Raw genomic sequence first — 21873 nt, forward strand, 5'->3', positions numbered from 1 at the left:
CCTGTCGAGCAGGAATTACCAACACCTACAGGCACGCACTATCTCAAAGTTATCGATTGCACAAATTTCGAAATGTATCTTTCTAACACATATAAATCGCAAGCGTCAAATTGGGTCAGAACGATTCGACGATCATGTCTTGAATGATAGGATTGCGTTGTCTATCAAGCGTGTTCACACAAACCGTTGTGTTTGTGTCTCAGGAGGTATGTTCTCAGGTGATCATCATCATCATCATCATCATCATCATCATCATCATCATCATCATCATCATCATCATCATCGTCGTCCTCAACAATCATCATCATCATCATCATCATCATCATCATCATCATTATCATACATTGTATGTTTTATATATACAACATTATTCTGGTTAACCCATATTATTAGTTATACAGTTTGTAACTGACCTAATACGGAAATATATTACGTCTTAAAGAAACATCTGTATTGGGCCAGGTGGAGCCAAGTTTCCCAAACTCAGTGATTTATACCCAATATTTGTCCATATATCAAATTATGTAACAAATTGAACCATGTCAATAGTTTTAGTTTCATATAACTTCAAAATGATTTCTGTTTGTAAGCCAAAGGATCTTTACCTCATTGAACCACTCGAATATGTTGCCATATTCCATTCTTGTTAAGTCGTCCTAAATTCGTTATCCTTTGGAAAGTGGTTCTCAGTGTTATCATTGACACGTTTCCATCGCTCGGAGTGCCGTAGACGTGAAGCATTACATGACCACCAAAATGATTCTAATGACGTTAGGGTCACATACTGTTAACTCTATCGTCCAAACCTAATATAGAATAAGATTTTCTACTAGCCTAATACGACTGTATCCTGTAAATCACGTGACGTCATGTTTACCAATAAAAGTGCCTGAGGGGGGTTAAAATTATTATTTAGAATCACACATTATTATATTGTTACATTAGTTTAGTAAGAATTTCATTTCTGATGGCAATGCAAATTGAAACAAGATGATAATGTAATACAATTATTGATAGACGCCATCATCTGATTAATATACTTTGTTTTGCAAAACAGCTCAGGATCATATCTGTTATGAATCACATTAAAACAAACGGCAAATAATTTCAATGCTATTATTTTCTATAACAGAATATATTGCAAGAACAAAATAAAACTGTACAGGTTTCAGCAACAACAGCCGACACGTGCTGCTATGTAGCATATCGTCTTCCTAATGTAAAAAACAGAATGAAATAAGAAACCGATATTTATATATTTGCTTTTGGCCTCGTAGAATTGTTTACGATCACAAATTTTAGCTGGCTTAGGTTTAGCAGATTGGCAACTCGGCAACAACAGAGCATTGGTATCAACAAATAAAACTCAAATAGACAGACACCTGTGGATTCGTTTTGTTCAATTTCTATAGAATAGCTCGGTTACTTCGTTTTAAGATCGTTACGTGTGGTATTTACCCCAAACCTCTAGTGAAAGGAAATGATTCAGGAGATATTAAAACCACAGAAAAAATAAGACAATTCAGCATCACCATCACCATCTGATTTTAAAGGGGAACGTGCAGTTTGCTCAAGTTACGTATGAAGTTTTATGACGCAATTTAAGTGCATATATTCTCGGTGTTATGTCCGATAAAGCGGAGTACCATCGAACAAAAATACAAATAATGTGCCTACAAAGAATTGTAGTTATGGATGCCTCACACACCTCTGTTTTATTGGAATCGACATCGCTTCCCCCAGATGCACTAATATCGAGATGTAGCAAATAAAAGAGAATATGTTTTTGTGACGAGTTTCAAACTGTATGCTTTTTCCCTGGGCGGGATGGTCAAGATCGGTAATCATAAACGCTTGACACTTGTACATTTTTTATCTAGACTTTAAAACACTTTATTGACCATGACGGGAATGGGTTGCTAATCATATATAAATGGTTCGCCCGAGTCGATCGATGTAGACGGCCAGTTTATATTAGAGGGCTGCTGTTCAAACAGCAGCAGTGTCTATGTTGTCCTTACCAATATTGACACAGACCTAGATTCTTGAGACCAGATGAGCGTGATATAGTATTAATTTGCTGATTCATCTGCCGTGTCATAGGGCTTATAACTTTTAGTCACGTTGAGGAGAGACGAAGAAATGATGTGACATAACTATTATGAGAATTTGATATGGTTGAGAGGCGATATAAGTATGTCAATGTCAGCATTCTTGTTGGTACAGTAGTAATTTTCTGTCCAAATCATTCTACCTCCCATACCACATTTTCAGTGTATCTGCATCGCCCACACGTTGGTGGCAGCACGGGTAATATCATACAATAAAATCTCACCCTCCTCATTTTAAGGTTTGACAAGTAAGATGACCGAACCAATGGTGACATGATGAACGTCTTTAAGAAAGGGATGCAAACTGGAAATTTTTCTTATCAGCCTCCGTCACATACTGAAGTGTCCAGTTGGCATTCATCATCATTAGCATCAAAGCCAATTGAAGACGCTTCAATGTTTATAGTTATCAAGAATATATTCAGGACTTTGCTTCCTCTATGGCCATATAGGATATAAGACAATATACAATCATCCCCTGTCATCGCCAACGAGCAAATTGAAAATTGCGGCCACGTTAAATTTTTGACAATCGGTTTCGTGGTTCTGTAGCTACCAATGAGACGCCATACCATACCTAGATCTGATATACTAGTATAAACATTCTATTCCCTTATATCCTTTTATACGATTCTTATGTTTTCGCCTGTCCCCGCCGACCATGTGCTGTCTTTGCATTGCCTGTAATGATCTATATGGAGAATGTAATGAATCCATCAATCTCAAGGCTGCATCTCTGCCCCAGTCCTGCCACGTAATCAAAAATGGTGTATTTTTGTAATAGATCGATTTCATTTTATTAGATCGCGATAAAGACATTTAGAAGTTTTAGTTAGAAAACAAATCGTCTGTGAGTCAATCGAACATACATTGCACCTATTGGCCGCCATATTTGGAAGGATGTAAATGGAACATGCCAATAGAACAAATATGCAGCTTGCTGTCTTAGTCGAACGCTCACGAGATTAGCTCCCTCGGCGTTTTCTAATCTGTTTAGAATTATTAAATTAGACTTCAGATGTTTCAAGAGGGAAGTTAAAAGAATTTCCAAGCGTTTCTATCTTTTGACAGCGGTTTAGACGTATGGAAATTCTGGGAACTGAAGAAGTCACACATTCTAATACCACTCTATTTTGTGAGATTACAGAGGCCGGATTTGTGTAATAGAGAGAGTTTTAAATTGAATTATGAGTATTTATCCTCGCTAAAATAACTTGAACTTTCAAAGCGTCAGTTTTGGTCGATTCCCATTTTACATTTCAAAATTAGCTTTATCACACGGTTCCCCATATACATGATAAAGATCTTTGTAATATGGATGACAGAGAGAGAGGCAAAATATATACAAGAGTAAAGGTCAATAAAAAGATAATATGGGTATACCAAAGATCAACTATGCGATTGTTTTTTTAAATTAATTTGATGATTTGTCCAACCGTTTTACATCCGAGGTTCCTGAACCGAACTGTTCCGAATTAGCATTAAACAAACAGTTCATAATGAATATAATACTTTGATTTCTTCAAATAACTTTGTGCATTAGAATTGAGCGAGTTGTCAGGTCCATCTATCGGGCTGTTACCTTAATAGTGATATTTACAGAAGGATCGATAGGATAGACATCCCATCACCAAAGTAAATCAGAACAGATGATTCATAACGTACACAAGATGCCAAAGATGAAAAACATTAATTTACAGCTCAAAGGGATTTGGTTTATTTCCTAGCATTTTTAATCCAAATTAAAACTTTAAATGATTACTCTCTTGTTCACCATAGTATATGTGTTGTTTCGGAGGTTCACGATGATGAAATTCACATCTGAAACAAACTTCATCAACAATATTAAAATCCAAATTAATCTTTTGTTTACAAATTATGTCTTTATATATGTAATATATTGTGGATTCGTGAAATGATTAGGTGAAATACACAAAGCGATTGAGCCTTTCAATTATGGAAACCCATTATCGAAAGCTTATAAGAATCCTCTCCGAACCTATCAAATGCATTAGGTTTGAAGATTTTGGAACTCAAGTGTAACCGCCATGTAATGATTGTACTGTCACAATGATAAATCCTGTATGTACAGGCGATTAAAAGTTAGGATTCAGTAAATAGCTCGAACGTGGAATTCTATAGCATTTACTGAACACCTCCTGCCTATCTTAGATACTTAATGTGCAAGGGGATGATATATCTCACATGCATCACTTCTTGAACACAAAATTAGTGTTCTCCTTATAAAGTGTTCTAACATAAAGTCCAGCTCAATAATGAACGACGTCTGCAACTCTTACCAAAATATCGTTTTGTTATATGCTAGCATCATTTACAGCATTGATCTGAGTTAAACGCTGCTCTGAGAAAAAGTATGATGAACAGGTTTATACTAACGTGACACCACAATCTACTTCGGTAACGAACTAGATAGGCGACTTTACTCCCGAATTAGATCTAGTTCGGATTCTATAGGTCAACATTTCAAATTATTGGCCATATATTGTGTTTACCATCTTCTGTGGTTAGATTGAACAATGTTTTATTTTCAATGCAATTTATACCGTCCTTACTATTACATGTCTACCGGGAATTATCGAAAAAAAAAACCTGTTATCAAATAATTATTTGAATATGTCTAAAATAAAATATCTTTTAATTTTTTTCATAAAATTTCATACGAAATGAACGCCCATTTATGATCCTAAAAAATATATTGACAACCGAGAGACTCCTTGATTGTAAAATGCATCGAGATCATATTAAGGAGCATAAAAACGGTAAATTTGTTTCTATAGCGTTTAAGATTTTATCAGACATATTGTATTGTGTTGTATTACAGGTTATACATCATTACTGCTGTCAACATGGTCGATAACGTGTCTTTAACACCTTGTTCATTAAACTATATGTTACAACACTGTAAAGTTACCATTAGCTTCTGATAAATTTTAAAATATAACGATCAGTGTAGAGACATGAGCTGGCTACTTTTTAATGAAAATATCGAATCTTTAAAAAGAGAGTCACGACTTAATGAAACTACTGCCAAAGCAGGCGTATCATATTACATAAAAATTCTACTCAATAATGTGGTGTAGTATTATGTATTATCATTGCATGGTTTATTTTTCATTTCAACAAACAAGATATATAAAAAATCTAAATGTTTATATTCATAACTGTAAAATTATGTATGCCTTAAACGTTTCTAGAAAGAGTAGGTTTGTTAAATGCATCGTTATAACATTGCCGCTTGGCGATAAACATTATTGATCGCAGGTTGTCGATGTGTGTTATCATGATATTAGTGTTCTTTATGTTGTTTACTGGCGTGTAAACAATCAATATGAACGATTTGCTCTTTAATACAAGAAACTCATTGTTTCTCTTTATTTCAGGAATACGGTCAGCGTCCACGAGTTGGTGTCAACCATGTACTACAGATTGATTGGTTTCTAAGAAAGGTATGGTATCTTCCATCACATTTAATTTTAGCGGGGCTTCAATAAGCTTGTTTTCCTGCCTGCGGGGTGATAATACCATGTGTTGTAAAACATTTGTATTCTGCATTTCATATTATGATATGTAATTAAAAGCTTTCTTTAAAACCTATGTTGTGTATAATCTGTTTAGATACAGTTTGGAAGGTTTCGATGATCAAGACTTTCTCTATCATAGAACTAAAAATGCTCGAATATCATTACCATGTCTAGAAATGGCAGTAATCTGTGTGATTTAGTGCTACTATTTACTTTGATTTGGAAAAGTCCTTTCTTGTTTAAATATACACCGAACCTATTGGAAAAGACCCTGACCGTCTGGCGGCTGAATCGCTTCACGGAGTTTCAGATAAGACGAAAGTTTTTTAGTGTCTGCTACCTTTACCATCAATCAATCGGAGGAACACAATTTTCCAGAAAGTGATATAGACTAAGATATTGTATGTGTTTACTATGTTCAAACGCAGACGTTAATAGAGTTTTACATTGATTGAAAAGTTACAGTATCCAATCTTTTATAAAGTTGGTTAGTACAGCCTTTACAGTTCTCATTCATTGTGTGTACGTTATTGTGACTCAGCTTATCATAGTAATGTCTTATCTATATAAAAACTATGATCCTAAACCGGCAAAGTCTCCACTGACTAAATCCACCAGTCGCACAGACATTGATCTACTTTGTGAATCTAGGCCAAGTCATCTCTTAAAGACACTATGATTCTAAACCGACAAAGTGTTCACTGCCTACTAACCTAACAGACCTAGATTTCCTTTGTGAATCTGGGCCAAGCCTGTGTCACATCCTGACACTGGAATCTAGGGCAGTGACAACGACCTATCAGGCATGTCAGCCTTCATTACACACGTCTTACTCCATCTCACACAGTGGGAAGTAATAACTTCCTTATAGCATCGCCATGATACCTATAAAGATGTTCACCATTCCTTATAACATTCTAAAAGGCCAAGTCTTTCTCGTCAGCCGAAAGGCCAAAAGAACGCAATGTCAATGTAGAAACCATCGAATAAATAAATCCTTTAGATTCATAAATATTCAAGTTAAACACTTACAAGGAAGTGTTATTTGCAGTTTCACTTTACATTTACCCATAAGTCACCTGAAGAGAAGGCTGGGATGTTTCCTGGAAGGAGTTATTGGTGGCTTTATAAAACAACGGAAGCCTGTCGAAATATGTAATATAAATGCACAATTCTAAACTAAAGTTTGTATGTAAATCACTCATGTCGCTTTAGGCATACAATTTCTGCATTAGAGCATTCACACATATATTTTTAATCTACATTTCTCAACTCCAAAATATCCAATACGTGCATTTTATTAGCACCGCACTACGAAACCAGATATATTTACAAATCGACTCAGATACTTGAAATACTATACTTTGATATAGGTATTCTCTTTATCCAGTTACAGAAACTGAGGAACTAAAATAAAAATTGAGGAATTAAATTGATGATTTCATAATTTAAAAAGCCATAACCTTTGAAACAGACATTATTTTAATAAACGTCGATCTGAACCCTGGATGCGAATGGTACTTATAATGTTAATATTTACAGAATTTTATACATTAGCTGTATTAAAAACAAAACGGAAACTTATTTATTGATCATTGCAACATGCTTTTTTCCTTAATTACGGATTTTTTAAGGAAAGTCAGAAATAAAGTTGGCGAGGCTGTGACGGATATGATACCAGATGTAATTTTGATTAAAAACGTACAGTTGTGAGTAATATAATTGAAAGTGTTTTACAAAAAGTTTCAGCACGAACATCGCCCAAAGGGGCGATTACCTACTGTGCGAAAATTTCCAATTAGAATAGCGTTTGTCACTATCTAATGAAACCTCCTCCTCAAGCACATATTGTTTGCTACTTCCCGCATTTTAAGAGAGTGACACGTTCGAGCTGTTCAATATAAAACGTTTGGAAAGAGGCGTAAATTTAACTAATAATTTACGTAAGGCAGTGGCTATGAATGACTGAAGTGTACCAGCGGCAAATCCGATATATCTAGGATAACATGTAATTAAAATCAATATTTGCAACATTTTTAAAGTAGCAATCCTGTTTCTTTAACTTTAGTTTCCGAATTTAGGAGTCAATTTTTGTTTGTTTGTGATTTCTTCTGAAATTCTGTCTTCTGCTACCTCGAAGACTAGCGTGTCATTAAATAGCTGTTTGTTAGTAAGTATTCAAAAATCAATACCAAACGAAACTTCTAACATAATTATTAATGATAGATTCCTGTTAGCTGTAACATTAGTCACACCTGTGTCCGAACCAAAATCTGGACGTAGAAATGAGTGTGATATCACTTATGAAACTAAATTTACTACGTTAAATGTTTCAATACGACTGGTAAGCATTGACCAGCTGTCTACAAAGTTTCAATTTCCAGTTTCTGATACTTTTTAAATATTTATTTCAAGAAGTTTTAAATGTGCGGTCGGCAAGAGATTTTGTCGTTCTGTGTACGACTTTATAATTTTTACATAATGGATCGGAAAACTACGGTTTTTGTTTTTTTCATAAAGATGTAGTATTAGCCACCTCTGCTTCATATGAAACATCTCTGGTTACCGGGAAGTATAAGGCCTTGTCTCCTCTACGATTGGTTGCTTTACGTCAGCAGAATGCTGAAATGTTATGTTTTATTGCAAGGTTACCGGTGTCTTGAGCGAAGTTTAACGTTTTACTAATGCTCCCTGAGAGAGAACAATAGAACTCGACCTTTACCGTGGTATATATCAGAATCCAAATCACATTAAACTCCGGCTATAAAGAAACACTGTCACATCCAACCATTGCCTTGGATTTCACTGATCTCAGAATCACAATATTTTTTTAAGAACACATCCGTATAAAAGTATCAGCATTGGATGGATGGAATCATTTCATACAAGTTTTAATTTAAGAAAAAATAACATCTTGGAATTCCGTTGATTTACTTATAACCGGTGATTTTCTGGAGTGTTACTTTTGTGATTTTTTGGGGCATTACTATGATCGCAGAAATTTGAGCCGCGAAATATCAAGAAATGGTTAAATCTTATAAACCCGTAAAGCCATATCGTACATATCAGAAACAGCTAATATTTAACTGTATTATATAAATAGCTGTTCATATGTTATACGAAATCATGAAAGGGGTAAATATATGCCCTATCGGGAAACAAGACAATGACACTTATCGTTCCCTAGAAATAGAGGATAGTCCCTCTCCCTGGTTTAATGTTCTTCCAACTGATGACTTCATACCGCGGTCTCAATTGTCGCTTGTAATCGTCGTTCGCAATATATGAATTTATTATTTTGTATCAATTATCTATCATCTTCAATTGATATCATTTATCTAATTGGCCTCGTGTTGGAGAAATATCGGCTTATTATCCCTACATATGATTCGCCAGTTTACACTGAAACTGGTCATAGATACATAACAATCGGATCACCTCGTCATTTTCTCCGAAACTAGACTCGGACCTAAGTAGTAACCATTTTGAACTACTTTCGGAAAAAATGGCGGCGCCCATGGTAGCACGCTTCAACGTAATCAGTTGGCTATAAGAGGTATTTATTCCTCGACTGCATCTATATCTACTGTACATGAGTTAAAGATGATGGTATCTTTGATTTTGTATATAGATTACAACCAGAAATTTGATTAATTGTCTCATTTTTGATAATGACTCAGTCGCTCTCTTTTGGGCGGTGTACGGTCAAACAGCAGGCCTTGATTCAAAAGGTCCCAGTGAAAACAGTTCCGTTATTTAGAGTCATCAATGTAAAAACTAAAATTCAAGAAACATTTTACGACTTTGTTGTTTATTCATTTTTCAACCGTTTACGTTCAATATTTCAAACTTATACCATCTAAAAGTATATATCTAAATGTCTAGAATTGAATTTTATCTAGCGGTAGTATGATAATTTAGCATATTGGAGGGGATCCTGTGAACAAATTAATCAAATTTTTGCATAGTCTCTTTAAAAAATCTACCCTAGGAGTAATGGTAGAGAAAATATGCTATAAAAAGGTTTTTTTTCATTACGTATCCCTACTTTGAATATAGTGTCCGATAGTTGTAATGTCTTCAAATTTCTTGTGTTAACGAAGATGAGTTAATGTAAAATAAGAAAAAAAAAGTTAAATCATAAATGCAATTGATCTTGTGAACCATCAATTGCAACATATATAGATAACCTTTTTGATTTAAGGAGGGGCCGGTATGTTTGGGTTTTGTGTGTGTGTGTGTGTGTGTGTGGTTTTTTTTACACACAAGTCCGTTCTGCCACGCGTCCCGCTCTTGAAAGTTACTGTACGTCGCTATATTGTACAATTTAACGACTAACGACTTTTATTTTCGTCTCATTCCCCCTTTCTTTGATTTATTTAAATGATGAAAATTGTTCCATAATATTACTTTCTCGGAAAATGTTAAACGTGATTGCAATGTACATATGTACATGTATATACTCTTTAACATCATAAACGTTTACGTATTTCAAGATTATGATCATTTTCGCAATTTTTAAAATTCGCTACATTTCGTTTTTCAATAGCATTTTCCGTGTCACTTATATCTTAGCAAGTTAACTACAAAGTATTTTGTCTTATTTTGAGTACCGTGTTCGCATAAATTCCAGATACATTATCTGTTCTGGGACTATCGGACCTTCGGTCTAACGGGCCTTAGGACTAACTGGCCTTCGGACTATTGGGCCGTAGGGATATGAGAGACGGGTATATTTCTAGATTTAATATGACTTAGCCACACAAAGCTAAAACCAAACACGAAGTGGTAATCAATTAGCGTCTTTATGGTACATTAATGCTAGGAATGGGGTACATGTGGCTACTTCAAACAGCGATATCGGACTCAAAATGTGTTTTTAATGGACATCACCAATTTTGTTAAAAGTGAATGTCTTGTAACATGTAATTGTTTTATCTTTACGTATTATTAAAATGATGATTAAGGATATCATTCAAAAGGTTTTGAATATTCTATGAACTTCTTTAAAACCATGATTACAAACTAATGAAATTAGCGGTATATTAATAGCTGCAGTATTAGTAAATTTGTTTGTGCATGTATGATTATAATGGCTGATAAGTAAAATCAGAAGAGGAGTTTGAAATCATTACGATAATGTTTCCTTGATTGTATATATGTTCACGTGTATATATATTTATATCTCATTTTCTGTATCTCTTATTCGAGGAATAAAAGTTTTAACTATGGAGAATTAAATTTTTAATGATATATTAATTGAACTGATAATGCCACGCGACCGGAATCACGGATGAAGCATGTAAACAAATTAGATTATTGTCTATATCGTTTTCATATGAAAAAAATGTATCTTATCTGGTCTTCAAGTTGGAACAGTCACCACACAAATAAATGGATATTTCGGAACAAATGTGTTTTAAGATGCTCCATCGCCGACAGAGAATAAACGATACTCATCATTTGAAAAAAATGGTGTTTACTCATGTAAATGTATGTCTTACTAACACAAAAATATGTAAAATAGTATATTTTACTAAATGGTGCATGCGTGATCAGTACTTTATTCCATATAGGACATAGTGCTATGGACTTTTTTGGAAAGCAATTAATTATTTTTGACATTTTTTTATTTTGAAGTAAAATTAGAAGCTCGAACTTTTCAATGACGGTAATGGTGTAAAGACTTGATTCGTCCGCTCCTGTTTTTTATACTATAGAAAAAAATACCATTGGTCGGCGGTTTTAATGGTATAAATAACGCACGAACTGAGGTACAATTTATGAACATTCTTCAAAGAAGTATAATGTATTAAGTCATATATTCCATTCATAAAAGGTTACCGTTGGATAAATTTTCTAAAACATTTCATAGTTTCTTGTTCGAGCATTCATGTTCATTCCAATAAATATATCTCATACGTCTTGTAAAACACCAATTTAGATAGTATAAATCAGGGAGTTTGTTTTAAGTTCTTCTTTGTGGTACATATAAGAGATTTGAAGTAGACAAAAATAACTCTGTATGTTTCACAAGGGAGGTAACCCTCTATGATATAGTCCTACAGGTAGTGGTAATTTGGTCATTGTCCGGCGGATCACAAAATACATCATTTTCATGTGTATTCATACAGTTAGGTCCGAGCCTATGTTCGAAGAAGTGGGCGAGGTGTTCCGATTGAGATACATTATAAAGATTATCCCTTTAAATTAGTCAGAAGTATATTTTATTGTTTTATGAAGGTTTAGATTTTGATATCTTCCGTATGTGATGTGAAGACCCCGATATGATTAATGGGCAAATGCGAGAATTCAAAGTCAAATATTTTATTTGAATATGAATATGTTTAGATTCAATAATCAATCAAAACGATGTAAGAAGTGGTTTAACACCGCTGAATATCACCACAGTTTTCGAGGCAACGCGATTCAAAGTTTGTATCGGAAATATGCTAGATTGTCACTTGTTAAGAACATCAATCTTCTTGTTAAGGAAACTTGAAGATCAAAAGATGCCAATTTGGAGGATCCTGTCAATTTCTACAGAAAATGAAGTGACTTGTCGAACATTTTCTAAAAATGATAGTGAAGTGTACCATCCGACTAACCTGCCACACGTACAGCTGTATGAGCAGATTTTTGGAGTGATAACGAGGTCAGACAATAAAAATTGAGATACGGATGTTTTCTTTATCTCGTGTTCCAAGCTAGAAATTCGCATTAAAATATTTCTGGATTATTAAAAGCTTGTGTTTACATATCTCTGTTCATGTATTAGAGGAAAGCGTTCCAATTATTTAGTTTTTTAACGAAGGCAGGCGACATAGATTTCATGAGTTTAATGTATGGCAGACCGTTACGATCGACATCATACAGTCGTATTGGAGGAATCTCTTCATTTGGTACCGTTACAGTCGTTTGATTCTCATTTCAGATTGTGGCTTGACCAGGACTTGACCTACAGTTTATATGATGGGCATAATAGATACATAAATTAGTTATATCTCTTTATAAGTTCAAAATCTTTATTCTTTTTAGGAATCTCCGTATCGTTAAATCGATTTGAAGTTAGGGTTACAAAATCATGGTGATATTGATATTGTATGAGTATTTGACACATATATATAGGATCTTAATTGAGTGTTAATTTCACTTGAGATTTTATGTAACTAGTCTAAGTGTTTATTTTTGCGAGCCTTGGCGAGCAGAAATTAAAACTTAGAGAGCAGTTTTTAAAAAAGATCATATTAAATGAATATCCAGTGATTTTGCCCGTGTAATATTTTTGCATATGTCACTACTGTAATATGACCTGGAACGATTTTCATTGGCTGAAAATTTATTGTGACGTCAGATAGAAACAATCAAATGACGCCAGGAAAAATGACGTGATGTCAGGATTACGAGGACGGCGGGACAAGATGGCGGTCTCTGCTGGATTTTCGAAATACATTTTGACGTTAAATTGATGTTTATAGGTATTTGAAGATATGTGATAAAAAGTATCTTAAATTTGTGTGAATTTCATATGAAACTCGTCTCGAAGTTTTAATTTTGCTCGCCAAGGCTCGCAAAAAAATAAAAAAAAAATCATGGGCTCGTTTCTTAAAATTTCATATGAAATGAACTCCAAAAGTAAGATCCAATATGTATATAGTATTGAGATGATAGATCTATACAGTGTAAAAATGGGATTGTTTGTGGAAAAAAAGTATTCATTTGTTTATCTTTCGATAATTAAAAAGTGATCCTCGCATAAATTCAATCGCCAATTTGTATATATCAATATTGACATGCGAACGATTTGACTATATAGTACCGCGAACATCTTTAGAGCTGAATTTATATAAGAACATATATGTACACGTTTGGATACGAGTTATCTATATAAATGTGTATAGTCAGACCGGTGATACAAAAATAGAAGCTGTATACCAAACGTCTACCTCAGCCGTTCTGCAGTTTTGTGTTTAAACTATACATTGGCGTCTCTCTTGTCTAATTTGTTACATTTAAACGCATCGAAAGCAATTTGTGATACTAGATTAAAATAGACGATTTTATCCGTGGTAGCCATTATCGAAAGCAATTTGTGCGATATAATGTATATTCCAGTGTAGGAATCGCTAATGAAATAGTTATTGTAACAGTAATATTAGTTTAAATCGTTTCATCACAATTCACAAATGTTAAATATTAATATATGGAATGGATTATACCTATTGTCATAAGAATTTGTTTCATCAAATATTGAATTGATTCTTTTAGAATTGCCTTTGGTTTGATAGAAAATTTCAATCCTGGACCCCAGTAATGTTCATGAAATTCAGATGGCGCCGACTTCATCTTGCATTCATTAAACTTCATGAACACGACTCAAGTTCATGGATAATCATGAATTTTTGCAGTTCATAACTTTTTATGAATATTCATGAATTGTGTGTGCATACTGCTGAGTTGTAGTTCATGAATAACTCATGTATTATAATGAATAAACATTCATGATCATTCATGATGGTTTGAAGTTCATGAATACTCTTAAAACATTCATGAACTTTTTATGAATTTATGAATGGGTTGTTCATGAATGTTAATGATTTCATTAATAATAGAGATTCATGAATGTTCATGAATAAAAGGATTCATGAAATATTTTCTCCTAAATTATTCATAAAGTTTTAAGTTCATGAATTGCATGAAGATATTCATGAATAATTGAAGAATATTCATGAATGTTCATGAATTATTCATCAACGTCTCGCAGAGTATACATTTAGCATCAGTTTGAAGTGATGTGTCTGAGAGTAGTTTAACCTTCATCAACACAATGTTCATTCCGGTAATGAACATATTCTGGAACAGGCTATTCCGAAATTACCGGCGTTACTTAAACAACACTGCTGTTCATAAGAAATACATTTAAGCTTGGTAAGACATATAGACTTTAAAATTTACTAGCAGTAACTTGTGTGATTTAATGATGTTCTAAGGAATTAAATAGTCCTCAATAAGATCACTAAACCGTACCTATTGAATCACCTTAAATGCCATTAACGTACTTCAAACTGTGTGTTTAATGCCAAAGGTAAACTAACTGGTAAGGAAATGTCGTAGGGCTGCGAAAAGTGATGACATCACGCCCGTATCGTAATGGCTACAGTCATTCTGTTGACCTTAACAACGGATAAAAGACCTTTAAGACATTATTAGATAGCGAAAGCATGTAACGAACGCAAAAAGAGAGTTTAGAGTTTAAAGGATAAATAGTTACCGCTGAGATAAAATAGTACATACTAAATGTGATCAGTGAATATCTTCATCCTTTACTCCCTTTCCGCGATCTTCAAGGACAGCAAGAAATGCATAAGAGCAAAAGTTAATAAAACCAAAAAAAGTATGCAAAATGAATCAGGTTTCATTACGTAATGCGTACAAAAAGAAATTATGGAAATATGTGAAAATATAACAAAAGCTCATTTGACATCTCAGTAAAAGAATGTTACTATTGGTTGATATGTTATATCGTAGGAAGGTGAATTATATCGGCAATGGCTGCTGCACAATGTCTAGCTAAATATAGGATTTTATGTACTTTTTTAAATACAATAAAATTTGCAAAAAAAAAATTAAAAAAAAAAAATCATTGGTCCATGGTATTGTACGTCGAGCATGAACGTAATTTGTAATAATGATGCTTATTAAGTTCTGGCCCAGGTTATTCCCGGATGTATCGACTAAATGTGGGTTTTAGGTGGGTCTTACTACAGCTTTGATTCTACGGCATTGACCTATTGTTTTTTTCTCAGAACATTAAAGATCAACCTCGCTGCCTAGAAACTGACATGAAAGGTCGTTAGCATCGCACATCAAACCTAGATTGACAGACGTTAATGTAGTTCTGTTCATATTTTATTCATTCTATCTTACTTCTTCTATTCGTAGAAACCATTTATAAAATTGAATAACTATTTGTATTTGATAGAATATTCTGTGACCAATTCACAAATATTTACATTGCCACTGAACTGTACCTATATGTTGCTATTACATGCAATGTATGATGATTTACTTTATTATTATTGACAGTTAGGTTCTGGTGTACTAATAATTTCATCAGAGTTCACAGAGGTCACAAAACGACTGGGTTTACGTAAATGTATGGTGCACACCAAGACATGTCACAAATACGACAATCAATGTTTAATTACTTCCAAAATCAATGAAATAATTATTGTCTTTATTTTTTGTCAATTTAAACCTACTTTGACAAGTTGGTAATATTGCAGTGTTATTTAGTCAAACGTTGATCAGTTGGGGTACAACAGTGAGACCTGTGGTCAGTGAACGGCTCGATTCAAACATGTTTTTTTTTTTTTTTTTTTTTTTTGCGTTGATAATACTTGATAGACAGTGATATTTATCATTATTGATAATTTGTTTTACACACATCATATTTGAAACAAAGCTATTAAATTAAGAAATGACAAAAAATATAGTTTTGGCATCAAATTATTGGACACGTTTAGATTCATTGTCCGATGAGATTAACACTGGTAAAAAGTCCTACCCAACCTACTAATAATAATTAACTATGTATTAAAATTAGCCCCTCATTATGTGTTCTAAACGATACTGAAAAAATAACAAAAAGAACAATGAAATAGCCTTGTCGACTAATTAACTAATTAGAATGTGGTGTCTCCAATTGCAGCTATTGATTGGCCACTGCATGGTGCTGTCATACCATGCGATACGTGCTCTTCAGTGCGCTTGAAATATTAATCAGGATCGGCTGTTGTTTTGGAATGTTCGTTCGTTAAGTTCCCCGTGTTGGATTAACTCTTTGATAACAAGTAACGTTTCATGTTTGTTACAGTCAGCAGGTCTCTAGAATCTAAAGAGGACATCAGAAGACATCGCTAGTAGAAGGTAAGGCAAGTTTGACATATCTATATTTATGGCTTTCCTAGATAGAAACAATCATGTCTAATGTCAGTAAGAAACAAATCAAGGAATATATTTTAGAACACGTAATGCCCATGACCCGCTTAAATAATTAGGAATATAGGCTTGTACCAGCACTGGACCATGTTGTCTGATAATGAGTTACGTTATCAATAATGTAAGGTTGGTCTTTTCCTCAAGCGTCAAATCACGTGCATACGGCGAGGACAAAATGCCATTGCATATTTGATTACAAACACGCTTACATGTCGTGTAATTTTAGCCCTGATAGGCTGTCAGCTATCGGCCATCATCAACATGTTTCAAACAAAAAGAAATCAAACGTTTGACTGTTATTTCCGGTTTGTTTAACCGAAAGTCTCCAAAGTCGTCCTCGATTATGATAACATGTTTATCAACCTCGATTATAATTATAGTTTTGTAATATGAGGTAATGCTATACGTATGCATATCACGCAATGATACAAATGAAACGTTCATAGTTAGTTACATATACTGATACGAGTCTTATAAATTGTCTACTTACATAACAAAACAAATCATGTCATTCTTTGTTCTTGTTGGCTAAATTAGTTGTAATATGAAAACTGTTTTGAAGTTTCTGCGGAATCAAGAATACTCAGTCGTCTGAACACACCTACGTTAAATAGTGCGTAAGCCTTGGTATTAAAAGGAGATCACGTATCGTCTCCAAAGTATGCATCGTTTGTACACGTTATTACTGTTCTTTTGATTTATATTTCTTCGTAAGCATTGGTTTTGGGCTTAATTTGTAATCTCAAGAAAATTGGTCTCTTATTAATGTTTGAAGAACTGAAAATAATTGAAAACTTCCGATTGGTATAAAGGATCTCTATTGTTAAAGATACTCCGCATAAACGATACTCATCATTTGAACAATACTTGTTATTTAATCGTGTACATATATGTCTAATTAACACAGTACATATATGTCTAATTAACACAAAAATACATATAAAATATTTTTTCTTTAGTTACATGTGCAGTCAGTACTTCATTCCATGTAGGACATAGCGCCACGGATTTGTTTGGGTTGCAATTGTTTATTTTAATCGTCTGCTCTTGTTTTTGATAGAGAAAAAACCTCATTTGTCAGTGTTGGAGCCTCTTTAAGAAAACGATATCTATAATTCAGAATATTAACTTAATAAAACAAAATGGACCACATGTTGATGGAAATTAAAAACATAAAAGCATCACGAGTGATGTACAACGTGTTACCATCAAAGGCTAGCGACATATTTTACAGGTGCCACATAAATCCTATATTTAACATCAGTCGGTGAGGCAGTAGTGACTGATACCGATCGTGGTATTATCAGTAGTGAACTCGATGTATGTTATTTACTCTGAGAAGACGAACGGCTGAAATGAGAACTGTCCAATTTTTGATAGAGCCTGATGACTATAATGGCAGAGAAAGAAGATGACCTATCAAAATGTGCGTGTATAGACGGCTATTAGCGTGATAGAGTCGTCCTTTCTCTACATAATGACACGCCTTCCTCTGTGATAGGGGGACCCTGAATCCATACACATATATTTACACTTGCTAGGCTTGTTCACTATACGCAAGTACTAGCCGATTTTGTTTACCATAACTGCATGGTAACATTGAACTTTGAACTTGCGTATGAAAATGTTCTATGCAACTTAAAGGGGCTACTTTTTTTAAAGAAACACATGGCTTTGTTTACATTTTGACGCAACTTTACGTGTATATTGTTGTTTTTCATAGAAATTGGGAAAAATATGAACAATACATATATGTTTTATATTTATACATGATACAAACATTTTTAAAATTAACAATTGTATAAAGAAACGGGAAAAATATCCCGACCGGGGCGACGTGCAGTGCTTTCACTTTTGTTAAAAATGATGGATGTCAAATGTAAACATTACCTCTGTGTCTGTGTTCGTCCTACGATCAAGTCTTTGGGGTGGACGGGCGTGAGACCCTCTGACAGAGGTCAGTTATAAATATATCCTCTTGTCTCTGTTCTTTGAGAATTTAATCGTGTGTATTATAAAAACATGCACCGCTAGTAATCCACGTGTTGACAGTTACGCGTCAACACAGCTACATTATCCATCGAACACAAGTGAAGTTATTCAATCTATCGATGGCGATGGATCTAAGCGTAGATTATATAACCACATGGCTCCCAAGGATGTAATATCGTCAAGTCAGACGACAATCTCAAACACATTGAGCTACTTGAAAACTGGTTTTTGACAACTTCGGCAAACTCCAGTGTGTAAGCGTGCGTCAGCTTCGCCTCGCTGCACAACGGTCACCGAGTTCACACATGTGGCCGAGTACAAATACTTTATAGCAAAATTGAATATATATTTAAAAATCTGATCTGATGAAATACAATTATCTCATAAATTTTCTTTGTTTAACACTAAAATATTGAACTTTTTGTCGTCGCGGATGAATAATTCTATCTTACGTGAAGCGTCATAATTCGCTGTTCAATTGGGTAAGCTCCTCCCACTTTTGACCGACTTTTATTGAATAATTACGTCACTTTCAAATGACAATTTTATTGCATAAAGTATATAAAAAAAGTCGTGTGGGTGTAAATATAGGGATTGGATTGCGCTTTTATGTACACCATGCTTGTATGGAGCAATTCAATATGGGGCGCTAACGCGCCCCATAGAATATATTCTTAGAGGAATTGCTCCATACAAGCATGGTGTACATAAAAGCGCAATCCAATCCCTATATGTCTCCCAGCATCTTTTCATTACTATTACATGATAATGAAATATAGATATACAAAAATGTATACATGTAAGCATCTATATATAGTAATATATACAACTGTTATAGGTGAACGTGATTAACAAAACATAGCATCAGTCATGGTGAATGACAAAGTTATAGTTTATGTTCTGGTGACTGTCATGCATCATTACATCAAAAAAAAAGTTTTGTAATAAAAATATAAAACAAAACACAAAAAAATGCAATTCAATATGTATATATATTAGTAACGCATTCAAGTTGAAAGAAACAGATGGGTAAGGACACAAGGCTGTACATAATACATATGTATGTATCAAGGGACAATTACACTATTCAGGACAAGATCAAAGCATAACTTCATAAATATGACATCATATAATTAGCCTTACGCGACGTCAGATGATGGAAGCATTGCACACATGTCTGATTATGTTTATATTTGTATTAAAAAACGAGCGTCATATAGAATATTGCTGTTGAATCATGTTCAATGAAGCGAATGATTAAAAATGTTTATAGAAAAATGGAAACGTTATAGGCAATCCAATTGGCTTTATTTATTTATTTTTTCCCACTCAGATAAGAGAATATTCACTTTTATGAGCAAGTTGCTTATCATTCTCAATGATTTTTTTTAACTTTCTGTTGTTTTCTCAATATATCTCTTTAATTCAAACACAAACATACATACAAAAACAAATATATGCATTCATATACATACACTCTTACATACATACATACATACATACCCACCCACCCACCTTCCTACCTACCTACCTACCTACCTACCTTCCTACCTACCTACCTACCTACCTACCTACCCAACCACCCACCCACCCACCTACATACATACATACATACAAACATACACACGTACATACTAACAGATATATCTACGTACAAACGCGCGCACGGACGCAAACACAGATCCATACATCATCCAACAATTCATTCAATCATATCAAATATTACCATCATCCTTTAATATTTTTTACACATTGTATACTTACCATCTGATGATTTTGCATTTGCTCATTGTTCATATTCTCATTTCATCATAGTAGTTTTATATTCATTTTTATTTTTACATTTCATCTATCTATATATATATATATATATATATATATTTGCATTCTCGTACAGTATTCAGTGTATTGCAAAAATATCACTAATTTTAATCCATTTTTATACATATTGTATATAGTACAAATTATTTCACCAATTTAAAAATAGTTTTAATATTAGTATTCTATATATTGCATGCAATAATTTCACTAACAGTCTGATCAATCCTACCGATAGTCAACTTTCAGTGTTGGTCGTATCAACTCCTACATATGTACCACATCGATTTGACAATCGGTACAATTGATCAGGCTTTTCTATATTCAAATCAAAAATATCTGTAGATATCATATTTGCTAAATATTGCATATCTTACAGAAAGTTATGTAATAGTAACATATCTTGGTAAAAATTAATGTCAAATTTCCTTTTCAATTCATTCCGAAATAATTGAAGTATATCTACGTGTTTCGTTCTTGGTACACTGAGATGATAATTAAGAAGCCAATCAATGATAAAAGAAAGTTAATATCATAATAAACATCGTAAGCCATTTTATAACCCAAAACTAAATATTTCAATTTTTTTAAGTCAATGGTGTATCCAAGTTTATTTATTGATTGATTTATATGGTGCCAAAGTGGATCTACACAACAACACTCAATACAATAATGATTGTAGTCATCCCTTATATTGCAAATATGACAGTTTTCGCATTTTTTAATGCGTCATCTTTTTAATAAGACACCATTAGGAACAATGTTATGAAACAATTTCCAACGAAATTTTTTTCATCATTTTCAAGTATTACTTTAAAAACAAAACGAAATGGGTTAGGTAAATGGTAAGTCTCTTCTACAATATTTTACATATCTTTCCATATAGTAAGATTACGAATAAAAACACCCTTTTTTCGTCTTAATATAGCATAAATGTGACGGTTATTTATATTTGTCAAAGACATTACACAGTGTTTAATAGAATTATATAGGCAAACGTCTTTCCATAAGATTTGGACTATTGACTAAGATTTTTCTGTATTTAGTTCCTGCAACCAAATTCTAGGTATGTCACGTTTAATAATTGATAATTCCGCGATCCAGTTTCTTTTACTTTTTAATATCTGATATATAAGATTTTCATCGACACTTCCGTTCATTTGAATGATATCATTTATATAAATTAGACCGGAATCACACCAATTTTTAAAATATAAAGCTTTGCCATTAAAGGTTATATACTTATTATCATATTATTTGCTGTTTGATTTCCCTGAAGTTTTTTTTAACTCTGGTATCGGATTATGTTTTATACCAAGCAAGCAGATCCAAATAAAATTCAGTAATGCAATGTTGTTTTGGTAAAAGCTTAATGGATCCAGTGTTCATTTTGAATAGTAAATCATTCT

General features: G+C 33.5%; 1 protein-coding gene across 1 annotated transcript in view; it reads left to right on the forward strand.

Moving 5' to 3' along the window:
* The first annotated feature begins 16451 nt into the window (after positions 1 to 16451).
* The window catches only part of LOC138320432 (nociceptin receptor-like), a 96659-nt gene continuing 91237 nt past the window's right edge, over positions 16452 to 21873 (forward strand). Inside the window, exon 1 of the mRNA XM_069263391.1 lies at positions 16452 to 16582. The gene's annotated coding sequence lies outside the window, so the exon portion shown is untranslated. The remainder of the gene's footprint in view (positions 16583 to 21873) is intronic.

Source organism: Argopecten irradians, chromosome 4, assembly GCF_041381155.1.
Source record: "Argopecten irradians isolate NY chromosome 4, Ai_NY, whole genome shotgun sequence".
In the NCBI taxonomy this organism is placed as follows: Eukaryota; Metazoa; Mollusca; class Bivalvia; order Pectinida; family Pectinidae; genus Argopecten; species Argopecten irradians.